General features: G+C 40.4%; 1 long non-coding RNA gene across 1 annotated transcript; it reads right to left on the reverse strand.

The window, feature by feature from the left end:
• Window positions 1-904: 904 nt before the first annotated feature.
• Window positions 905-8,237, reverse strand: LOC146597863 (uncharacterized). The gene is made up of 2 exons (XR_014895385.1): window positions 8,122-8,237; window positions 905-1,108 (listed from the first exon to the last, which is right to left on the reverse strand). It is a non-coding gene; the product is annotated as an uncharacterized LOC146597863 (long non-coding RNA).
• Window positions 8,238-12,410: the final 4,173 nt, after the last annotated feature.

Raw genomic sequence — 12,410 nt, forward strand, 5'->3', positions numbered from 1 at the left:
GCTTCTGAGCTAGGTTCCTCCTAGCTTTCCAGGATCTCTGCTGTGGATATTTAATTGTGTGTGAATATTTTAACAGGAAACTACAGCATATGGCTAAACCAGATCAAGGAAGATTTATGCRACTCTCCCATATAATTTACAGGAAGAATCTAAAAAGAAATCCTTTCTTGTTCTTCCTGGTCCTGAGAGGCTGAAATGCACGTCTCTCTTGCCTCTGTTTTATTCAGCATATTTATGGACACGTTTATTTATTAATGAAAATTCTTGAAAGCAGACATAAGATGCACACATCCATTCTTCAAACCACTTACAGTAACTATATCAACTTTCTGGATCTATTGCTTATTTGGAGACTATGAATTCCAGGAAAAAGTGTGTGGGTGTCAGCAGGGAGTGGGCAGGGGGAAGCRTTTTTTTTAATTTGCACAGGGCCTTGCTTTTCTGAAAAGCTGAGGCTTGAAAGATGAACACTGCAGCTGTCCACGTACTCCCCAGGATCTTCATCTGCGATATGTGAGGCGGGTTGCACGGCAAGGGATGCGCGCAGCCCGAGGCGAGGTGGGAGGAAATGCAGCGCTAGCCGAGCAGCAGGGATCCCTTCAGCGTGGGGCTCCAGTAGAGAGCCTATCGTGTCCTACACAAACCCACAGACCAGCCACAGATGGCATGTGTGGTCACCATGCTGGAGGGAGATTGTGAAGCAGTCCTGRGCGGACTGTGGAAAAACATCTAAATGCAACGTTTCCGCTTTGCTCTGGCAGAACATGCGAGCATGTCATGAAACTGAGGGTGCTGTGAATGCTGGTTCACAAGCTACTTTGCCTGCGATACAGGCTTTGGTCTTTGAGATCTGACGCTGAAATTTTCAGAATACTCTAGGGAATTTGAATAACCAGCCCCAAAATACTCATGAGAAAGTTTTTATGCATTTTTTACCAGCTTTCCCTTAAATATTGAAGAAAATGAGGGAAAGAGATGAACAATTAGAAAATGTTCTTCTTTTCTGTGTTCCCATCACATGCAGAGCTGAACCTCTTTGGAGCTGACAATGAGCTTTTCTTCAGCGGAAGTGTAAAATACAGATGAGCTCCTTTGCGGCACCAGATAACTGAAACATAAACAATACAGAGACATATGTTGAGCCCTGAACGAAAGCTGAACTTTGTGCCTCAAGAATTTTTCGTGGGAATGAACACAGGGGCTGGAGTTTTAATGGGAGAGAAAAACATCATGGAATCCTGCAAGGGGGTGGGGGGGGAAGCCACAGAGGAAAAACAGATTATGGTAGAGGGAAAAAGGGTTTATGGAGAGTTTTTCAAGCAGAGAATTGGCTGGAGAGAGGCTTGGAAGTGTGACAAAAGAAAGTAATTCCTCTTTGACTCTTGTTCTGTTCAGGGAGACAGGAYATTATATATTATTTCTAACCAAGAAAGTTTGCATCACATGAGTACTTTATTTTCTCTTCCTCAAGAGGGGAAAACAAAATCCACACAGGCCCCCAGATTAGCTCAAATAGTTCAAGTCAAATAGATAAAATATATTTATCAAGACCTTGCTGCTAGAGTCTCTGTAGTGTGCCCTTGCTGGGGTTTATCAATGCCAAGAACGCGTTATAATTCTAGGAGGGAGGCAAGGCAGCCCTAATAAATAAGTTACAGGGAAATTTATGCTTCCAGCCACCTGCTACCCAGTCAACTGTGTTAATGCCTGGCAAAATCGAAGTCCCAGTGAGATTTCCTGTCTCCTGAATATTAGTTTCCCCTGTAGTAGGTAGATACCTCTCTAATGGGTTTCTGGCCACCTGCAGACCTGTCCAGCTGGGTAAATTGCATTGCATTGTAATGAACCTGCTTAAGCAAACGGGAAGAAAGTTGCTTCAAAATTATTTCCATAATGGGGGAAAAAATCTTAATTAAAATATTATAAACAGCAAATAGAACAGTTTTAAAACTGAAAGTGGTTAATAGTAGCTTGCTTTTCTGTGCTATCTTTAATGTTAATGAATATAGCTGATGATATGTTTTGCAGGTCATGCTAGCAGGACATACTWAGACATGAGATTTGTGTAGTGAGACATATGGGGACATTGCAGGCATTATCTGTACATGCTGTTTGGGTATTTTATTAAAATACGTTTTCTAGACACTTCGTAATGCACCTGGAGCCGAATGTATTCATAGTTAATAAATTCCAATGGATATATTAATGTGCAAAGAAGGCAAGGTCAGTGAGAAGGTATACATGTCCCATAAATAGCGCACTCCAGAGACTTTTGTCCATTAGATGACAAATTTCACCTTCCTTTCCTTTTCACCTCCCCCATAGATGCCCCTCCTGGGAAAATCAGCTGAGGGATCCGATAGATATGTGACTCATGGAACATCAAGAATAAGTGGAAAGGAAAATAACCCAGTTTTTCACACGGCCCTGTGATTAATGACAGAAAATGAAGTGGCAAACCCTTATAGAAAAGGAGGGGAGTTTCTGGTGTGGCAAAGGTGACATGCAGGGGCAGCTGTCTAACCACAGGACTGGTGAAGATGTTGTCCCTTCTGAAATGCTCCAGCCATCAGGGTAAGGAGATGAATGGCCTGGCCTCATGAGCTCTCTCGTGTGCACAAGCAGCTAGGGAAACCTTAGCTGRTAAGTGTGACATAGAAGAATATATTCCTGCTTTGTATTTTTCTGTTGCAATTTCATTACTGCAAATCTCTGTTTTAATCAGAGTATGACCAAATGGAACGATCCTTATCTTTTACCTCTGTCTTGTATAGTAATAAACGGATTTGGTGTTATCCAGTAGACACTATGAACTACAATTTTGATTATTACAAATATTGGATTCCTCACAGATCACCACACACTACACATAATTATGACTCTCCCCCGAGTCTGTAGGGCAGTGTCCATTTGACTGCAAAGGCCAGCTGTAAAACAGTAAGTTTGGCTGTGTCTGAGCTGGTGGGAGATTTTTCCACATTCTGGATCTGGACCTCTCTTYGTTCACAGTGTGGTGCCCGCTCCCTTGGCCCCACCTCTCAGGTGCTCCACAGATGTCCTAGTGTCTGTGGTCACATGGTAGCTCCAAGCAGCAGAGATGCAAGACAGAAAGGATGTTATGCTTACAAAGAGAAAGTTCATCTGGAGCCTTCTTTTACAATCAGTAAAAAAGCGGGAAGAAAATCTGGAATTATGAGCTCCTCTGTTGTTCTCGGTCTCATGTGGCAAAACCTTCTTATGACCAGGGTAATTGCGTACTTCTTCTGTGCATTCTGTAGCCGCATTGGAGCTTTGGGTCTTGAATTTGGCTCTGATTGAGTAAATATTCTGATTCTGTCTGAGCTTACGGTCCATGTAGCTTCCCTTGATTTGTTAAATGGACCTCTGCATCCAGGCCTCACTCACTGATCCCATGCTCCTGAGCCCCAGGAACAGTCAGCAGTTAGTGACAGCAGTCACAAACTCCATGCCAATTCTTGCTTTGAAAGTTAAAATATAACAGCTTTTTGTACCATTTCTGAGTCTATGCTTTTTTTGTGATCTTTCTACAGGTACATGAAATGTGGTTAATTAACCTGCCATCACCTTTTTTTTTGTGAATCAGTAGTCACACTCTCTATTCTGTATGCTGAAGCTTTTCACCTGTACTGGCATTTAATTTAACCTCTTCATAATCGACCAAGCTAATTCCATTTTTCTTTTTCTTTTTCTTTCTTTCTTTCTCTCTCTCTCTCTCTCTCTCTCTCTCTCTCTCTTTTTTTTTTTTTTTTTTTTTTTAATGTATGCTGGTATTTCCGGTGCTCCTAGTCTTTCCAATCATTTTGGAAAAGAGAACCCACATTATTGTAAAGTGACCCTGATGGTCATTCTTTCAGTTTGATTCTTAGTGCTAGGCTAGACATGACCATGCCTTTCTGGAAGCTTAGGCTTCTCTGTCTTTGCAGAATATGCCTTACAATTTGTGTTCAATAGCTAGTTTATGTTTCTTAGATAATTTATTTGTCTGTTATACTAACTATTCAGTGGAAAGATAAACTACAAAAGCAGAAAATTTGCATTTAATTAAAGAACCTACAAAAAAGCTGGAAATAGAAAACAGACTTTGATTTGATACAGCCTTAGAATAGTGAAATYAGTAAGTAAAATTTAGATAAAATGGAGAAAGATAGCTGCTTCTGCAATGCAGTGAAATGGAATTAAGGAGTCTGAGTGATTCTTTCTTGTAAAGGTCAACAACATCRACTGAATTTTTGTGAACCTAATAAATTCTAAGATATGCTATAAATAGAATCATCTCAAGGGCAATACTTAAGTCATTCAATTGAAAAATGGGACAAAATAAATAGTAAAATGATAATGAGAAATGGCAAATCAAGTTAAAAAGACCTGGCTTTCTTGATAATACAATTTTAAAATGTTACCAAATCAATTCTTATTTATAATGCATTTTGGAAAGAGATTAACTGACTTTGGATACAAACCAGGTATCTAAACAAGTTTTCAGTAATACCAACACTACATGTATTTGTCTATTTTTGAAAGCTGTCACCACAATGAAAATCTGTATTTACAATTTGATATGAATTTTAACCAGTAAATTTAATGTTTTCGTAGAGAAGAAACACATGTTTTTCTGTGTTTCATTTTATATGGAACTACAATATTTTATCTCTTTTTTAGCTGATAAAAGTACAATTCAGTAGGGAGGATAATTAGTCACAGGCTTATAATACATTTTGTCAAACTATATTTTTAAATCAAGGATTAATTCAGGGAATTCCAATAGTCAGTGCCCTGTAGGAGGTCAAATTAGAAGATCACAGTGGTCCATTGCAGCTTTAAACTATATTCATAGCTTTTTAGCAAATAGTCCCCCCAATTCTGTTTAGCTCTAAAATTTTTAAACCTATATATTAGTAGAGAATATAACATGTTCTCTTTGGATCTGAGGTCTATGTGTATTTTTAGTTAGATCTGAAAGATTAGTGTTAAAAATAAGGCCTCCTACTGGCCCTGGAGAACCAAAGTATTTAACAGCCAGAGAAGAAAGTGTGAGAGATGCACAGGAGGTGAAAAGACATTCCCGAAGATGGGCAACGGCGATCTGGAATGGAACCTGTTTTTCTGGTCTCTAGGCCAGGATCTGTATGTGTATCCATTCATTTTATTCCTTACTGTAGTATTTAAGTATCTTCTATTCAAAACTAACAGCCAGGTCCTGAACTCTTTGACACTTCTGCCCTTACTGAATCAGTCATCCATATGGGATGGTGTTTCTGATGCTATGTTTTTGCTGGGAGGTGGGCCTAGAAGAGGATTTTTGTGAATGATGTCTTTCTCAGGGAAATTTTACAATGTTTCCTGAATACRGTCAGATTTCAGACTAGTCTCTCCTCATAAAGAGGAATGAACATCTGTAGCCAGTTCCCAGCATCAAAAAACATTCTGTTCCTAGCTCTGTGCACTTTGTCCTGACTGTAAACATGTCACTGTCCCAAAAGCACATCATGGTTCACGATCAAATTTGGTCTTTGATGCAGTTGGAGCTTCATTAAGTAATTATTTCATCGGAAGACAAGCAGGAGCCAGTGAAGGGATTTGAGCTTGTGCCTGGTGGCTGAATCCATGTAAAGGAGACAGCTCCTTCTTGGGCTGGCTGGTTCCTTTCTTTGTGCTGAACCCCTCATTGAGCATACACTAGCTCTACCCTGTCATTCAGATACAGGTGAAACAAAGAGTTTGTAGCTGGTGAGACAGAGAGTGAAAGTTCAAATGAATGTTGGCAGCTGTAGGACCTTCTGCAGGAAGGCAGGGAAAAGAGACGACAGCATTGTGTTTTACCCAAAAATGTATTGCCTGCTAGAATTCATTCACTCCCAGATCATTTGCTTTTTTATGTTGCTGAATATTATCCACAGTTGTCTTTATAGTTTATAAGTATATATAACTATCATACTAACTATATATAACTATTATAACTAATTATAACTAATAACGATCTAGCCATTTGTCTGAGCTGATGTTCACATAACAGTGGTGAAGGTCAGCATTCAGATCTTCTCTAAACAACATCAGAAGAATGGGAAGCTGTGGACATATCCTGTTTTCTCCGGTACTATTTTGGGGTTTGAAGACATTGTCATTCCCATCCCTCAGATAGATTGTTCTTCCCAACTAAAGTGTTTTGACCTCAACTTCTGCTTTCTCTCATTTGTATTTTGTCTGCTGGGAGCACACGGAGTAGGTTGAGGTAACCTAATAACAGAAGGGCATCTGAGTGTAGATGCACAATAACCAGAGGCACTCACACAGAGCAAGTGGGGAAGGTCATAGAAAAGTCACGGAGAGGGCAGAACCTAGAAGAAAAATGGACCAAAACATGATACCTAGACAGAAATGATGCTGACAGCATCTTTACCTGGTGTTTGGGGCACTCTACTCCCTAACAACTGAAGCAGTGTGGCTCAACGGTTACTAACAGAAGGGTGAAGAAAGAGCTGATAACAGCACTGTCGCACTGGGCTTCTGTAATTCCTTTCTAGCAGAAATCAAAGCAGTGATAGTTAGCTGCTCACCCAGGCCAAAAGGATGTGGGATCCCAGGAGAATCTATCTCATTCCTAATTCTCTTTAGGATCTTCACAAAACTTCTGGGAGAGATACGGATATCAGATTAAATGGCCACTATTACCTTTTTTACAGCCTTATGTTGCTGTTACAGGGCTATCTAAATCACCTCATGAACTAGTCCAGTAAAGTGTTTTCTAAAATAATGCCAAATACGAAGTAACAGACCTGCAAGCCCTGTGGCTCAGGCCTGGTGTGAAAGCGGCTCCCTCCTCCTGCCCAGGAAAACGCTGCGGAGGGAAGGAGCCCGAAGGAGGCATCSTCTGTGCTTGTCAGTGGCGGGAAGGGGAGATAAGCCAAAAACACCACTGGGCAGGCTTGAGCTGTGCTTGTCTTCATCTGCTGATATTTGGCAAATATCTTTGCCCTAAGTTGTGAGTGAATTATATTTTCCTCCAGTGTACTGCAGGTCAGATAAGGTGAACCAAAGATCCTTTGGAATTTAAAACTCTGTAAAATGAAGTCAAGAGTGCTAAGAATAGCAAAACGACTCAAATAAGTGCACCCTGCTGGTTCCATTGCATTCATTTTGGTTTTGTTTTTAATTGTAGTCGTTCTCTTTTGAGAGATGATGCAGCAAAAGTGAATTTCCTGCTGCTCTAATGAAGCAGCCCAGGTTTATTATAGTGGTTGGCACATGGGCAGACTGCCGTAGCAGTATCCGCCCAAGCTTGGGGGCCATCAGCCTCAGCTAGCCCAACCTTCTTTTTCTTGTTTATTCATTTCATCATATCCCCACGATATCATCAGTCTCCCCAGTGTTTGCTACACCAGTACACCAGATCCCTGATACCTCCAGATMCCGGTGGAACTTGCCCATTACATATACCTCTTACAACAGGAAAAAAAAAAAGTGGAGGTAATTAGACAAGGATTTTTCACTTTTTTAAACTATTAGGAAAACTTGTGGAGTTCTCCAAACATCTCTAGAGCAGTTTATAATGAAATACTTTTGTCTGAAAGAAAAAATAAATACTCAGACTGCTAGCTTTCATCATAGATCAAAGAATCTAACAGTCAGAGCTGTGCTCTATAATTTTGGAATTCAAGATAGATGAACCTAAATAGTTTTTGTATAGATTTCTGGAAGATCAATATTGTCGCTCCTTTGCCTGTCCTATGACATAGATAGATATGTTGCTAGAGAAGTTGTGTATTTGGCTGCTGCAGATGTGGGAGAGTTACTGACAGATCCTCTGAAGATACTGAAACAAGCAATTAGAGCTTTCACTATCTTCTCTGACATGTAGGAGTTTAAGATGTTACTTATAAATGTGGCATACTGGTTTCTTTTATAAAACTAATGTACTTTTTTGGAGGAAAAATAACCCTGTAAGCGTTAAGATTTTGGATACCTAACCTTGTAATGAATAATTTTAAGAAGTGTTGGTGATGATGAGTGATTTCTTCTCTCTCACACAAAAACAGGAACAATACAAATGAAGCCCATCACAGCTACAATTAAGACACTTTTTTTCTGAATCCAGTTACTTACATATTTTCTTGGRGTCTGAAGTTTATCAACCAGCTAAAATGCAGTTTGAATCCCACTGCTCTTTCTCCTTCATAAGAGGAATTCAGAAGACCGAAAAACAATGTCAGGAAACCCGTGTATTTATTTTTAGACATATTCGTTAACAGTTTGCCCTCCCCCTYTAGGCAAGCTTCCACTGAAGTGGATGACTAAGGACTGCGAGATGCGTCCACTTCTTGCAGCGGTGTTTTACTTCTGCCTGAACTGAAGGCCTGGCTAAGTTCAGCAGCTCAGCAGAGCAAATAGCAATCCCCTTTTCCAAAGGGTAGCTAGCTCCTTCCCCACATAAAACTCTGACTGGGATTAAAAGTGGTAGCTGGGGAGCAATCAATGCGCCCCTCACCCTGGTGCTGGGCAGCCTTTGCACCCATCAGGCAGCAGCTGCACTCTGCACGTCCACGGCCACGTCCCGACGGAGGCGATCCTGCCCGTCTCCCTCCGCTTGCAGCCCTGCGTCTGGCTCCCCCGGGCAGCCATTAACCCACCTGCCCGAACATTTACCCYGCCAAAGAAAGGCGCCGAGAACCGAAAGAGCAGCTCTGCAGGCGGCCTGCCGCGGAGGTTGCACAAGCAGTAATGCCAGCACSAGTGGTGGGGTGGGGTGGGGTGGCAACAGGCAACCGCAGATGCTGGGGTGCCAGGTAAACCCTCTGTAGCAGCCACACAGCCTTCAGGTGGCTCAAGCCACTTGTGAAAACACACCCAGGAAAGCAGCCAGGTGGGGAGAGTTAGAAGCCGGTATTGTGGGAGGTTGGTAATAACAGAGCCCAGCTGCGCAGGAGTTCAACGGTAGTGAGCAATTAAAGGATCAAAGAGCAAAGATTCAGCTGCTAAAATTAGGTGGTGATATTTGCAACAGAGAACGATTAGAGTAGTGAGGTGTTAATATTATGCAGTTGGAAAAGAGCTTTAGAGAGCTAATGGATAGGGGTGAAGTAAAAATAATTAAAATTATGTTTAATGAGGGCAGCAGGAAAGCAGGTTAGTACTRTTTGCTCTCTGAGGAAATGAGAAAGATGATGAATGAGACTGAATAGAGAAGAAAAAAGGCAAAAAGATAGTTAATGGGTGAAAAACGAAAATCATTAATTTGTTTCCTTCATCCTCCTATTGTAAAAAGAAATAATAAAAATATAATTGTGACATTAGGGAAGTTGCATATTCCTGGATGGTATATCAGCCTCAGTTCCAGGAATATCTGATCATCTGGTAGCTATCAGTAGGCAAATGTTTTGTCAAGATTAGCCAGCTTTAAGGAACTAAGATTTAAAAAGCGGTGCTGTAGAGGCTGTAGTGGAGGTAGATTTTGCTTTCTCTGGCTCTTTAGCACCATATTTCTGCCAGTATGTTGTGAGAAAGCATCTGGCTTATTCTTGTTCAAAAAAAAGGACACAACAGTACRTTGTACTGTATGGTTAAACTACAAACTCGAGCATCTGCTGCAGTTAGGGAGGAGTTTATTGATATATCAATATCAACACCATATGGCATATAGACAGCTCCTTGCTATTAAAACTCTTGGTACTTGCATGGATTGTTTTGTATCAAGTGCTACCAGTGAATCCCACCAAATGCCTGCAGGCATTACAATCTTGTGTGCATGGGGAGGGGGAGCAAGATGGTGCTGCAGGCACGGAGAGAGGCAGCGGCACAACTGGGAACAGAAAGAAAATCTCTTGATTCCCTGACTACAGCATTATGCATTAATGAACTTTTTGGGGAAAAATGTGACAAAGATAATTGGGAGGTTCAAATAGCAGTAGGGGAGCAAATTTTTTTCATATTAGTGCCCTATGATAAATTTAAAATTTTGGCATGAGAAATCAGTAGCAGAAAGGGACTGAGCACTGAGATTTTTTTTTGTACAGCACATGCCAGGAGATGGACAAAATTCTTCCCTGCAGACACAAAAAGGTGCTGCACRTAGATACAGGCACTTTTCTGTATCTCATCTGCAGGTCCCACTAGCTCCCCACAATCCAAAGTCTCATCTCCAGATACCACTTGAGGAAAGTATTGTGTTTATCAGAGGAGACAGTGAGTTTTCTGTAGYGTTTTGCAATGTGCCTGGCCACAGATAGTATACTACAGTCACTGAAGTACTCATTTCATTAATCAGTATAAATCCTTTAGACCTGAGAAGCTGCACCTTGTTTTTGTTCACAGCCTGAGCAGCTGCCCTTATCTCCTGAGCACCACAAGGCTTTGCAGCTTAGACTCCCAGGAAYGTGGGCCACTAATTGTTGTCTGCCCACCGGGAGAGCAAAGCAATAGTGTGGCAGCCTTTACAGAGACTTCTTTCTTGTTTTATTCCAGAAGTTACCTTGGTAGTAACCTGTTGTTTTCTTTGCGCTCTTGTGGTGATAGCCCTGGTGCATGGGCTTCTCTAAGCAAAGGTAGATTTCTTTGGCAGTGATCTTCTTCAATGCTTCTAGCTCATGACATTAGCTTAGCAACGAAGCTTAGTRTTGCCATCTCCACCTCTAGCAAGCAACCTATGCCCAACAAATATGTGGTTATCTACACTGATCTGTTTGTCCATTACAAACTAGTGTGTAGGGAAAGGGAGAAAGATTAATATGAAACTCATGAGATGCTTCACTTGAGCTCTGTGCTTGTATTTGCATGGTGGTTTCCTGTCAGTGTGTTATCTCATGTCTCTTAGAGGAGGACAGAGGCCAGCCCAATGTACTCCTAGCCCTCTTAGTTTCCATAGCATTATGTAAAATATTTTTCATATTTTAAAGTACAACTAAATATCCAATTTGATCTGCCTATTGCCTAACTATAATCACTCTCTTCATCACATTCATCACAGAATATTCTTACTAATATATAATTAATATTAATCAAGATAGGTTAGCAATGACCTAGGAAGGCTATGATAGTGGTTAGATGACTCCTGATAGTGGTTAGAAGAAACAGAATGCTTGGAGAGAAAAATATATTACTGCCTTTACTACTAAAGGGGCTTGTCAGGTGTGAATATATCTTGTCACACAGAAATATAAGAAGAGTGAAAACCAYAGGTTTTGACAAATATATAAATATATATATGTACACAAACTCATGCATGAATATATTTATTTATATATGCACATATGTGTTAACCTTTTTTGAGATCTCAGAAGAAACGTTTRCATTGTGATTTCCTGTTTACAAGTCAGAGAACTAAGAGGCTGTCTTATATATAATATATGTATATATAATTGTGCATGTTTCTATTCATAATATAATTCTTTTATTTATAAAAAGTATCAAAATAGAATAAAATATTTGATAATAGCAGACAAAATTAGTAGGAAATATTGTACCATATTAGTAATGTGAGGTGGAGTGTGGTACAATTACATTGTCATACTGGCACATTGATGGCTTTCTATATTTGGAGCTGAGATACTTGATTTTAAACCTACAGCAACTTTTCCCATTTCTTATCACTCAAAAATGAATTTATTTTGTTAGGTTAAGTAACTTAAGCTTTACTATATTCAGGAAAAGGAAGAGAGAGAGAGAAAGAGAGAGTGCAATAGAGAGAACACAAGAGAAAGCAGTATGAATGATAGTGGATAAGATGGTGCTTACCCTTGTGTACAATTCTGTGGCCCCTAAATTTCTGTGATGCCATTAGTGATAAAGCAAAGACTTTTTGAACTTTAATGCATATAAGCTGTAAATTAGTATGCTATTGTTGCATATGGGACATGTGTTACAGACAACTGTCTTCAGTAATCAGTCTTTTGCTTTCAGAAATCTGGAAAATATTTTTATGGGGTAGATTGTGTTGTCTGCATGTTGGAGGTTTCTTGTCCTCTGAAGCTGCTGGTGTTAGCATTTCTCAGAGACAGGATACTAGGCTAGATACAAACACAGGAACTGCCATGCCAGATTGGCCTCTAAATGTTGTAAAATACTATAGTGAATATATTTTTTGCCAACTCTCACAACTACACCCATAAAACTGCGTGACAGAAACCAGGCTTGATTTTGGTTTCTATTTAGCATGATAGCTTTTTGTCTGCAGTAGTAATTTCTTTTCAAACGTGGAGAATGATGAGCACAGAATGATGCTCACTTGAAAATGTATTTCCCAGTTAGAGAGAGAGGGGGGTTGTTTCCAGGTCTGCACCCCTATGAAGCATGATTCCTGCATTCGGGACTGCTAAGCTCATCCCAAGAACCCTCAGCAATTCTGTGCCTTTCCCATGTCTTTTCCTATGCTCCTGCCAATTCCCATAATTACCCAGCAG

The sequence above is a fragment of the Rhea americana genome, unplaced genomic scaffold, assembly GCF_003343005.1.
Source record: "Rhea americana isolate MKP2758 unplaced genomic scaffold, rheAme1 scaffold_176, whole genome shotgun sequence".
Lineage (NCBI taxonomy): Eukaryota > Metazoa > Chordata > Aves > Rheiformes > Rheidae > Rhea > Rhea americana.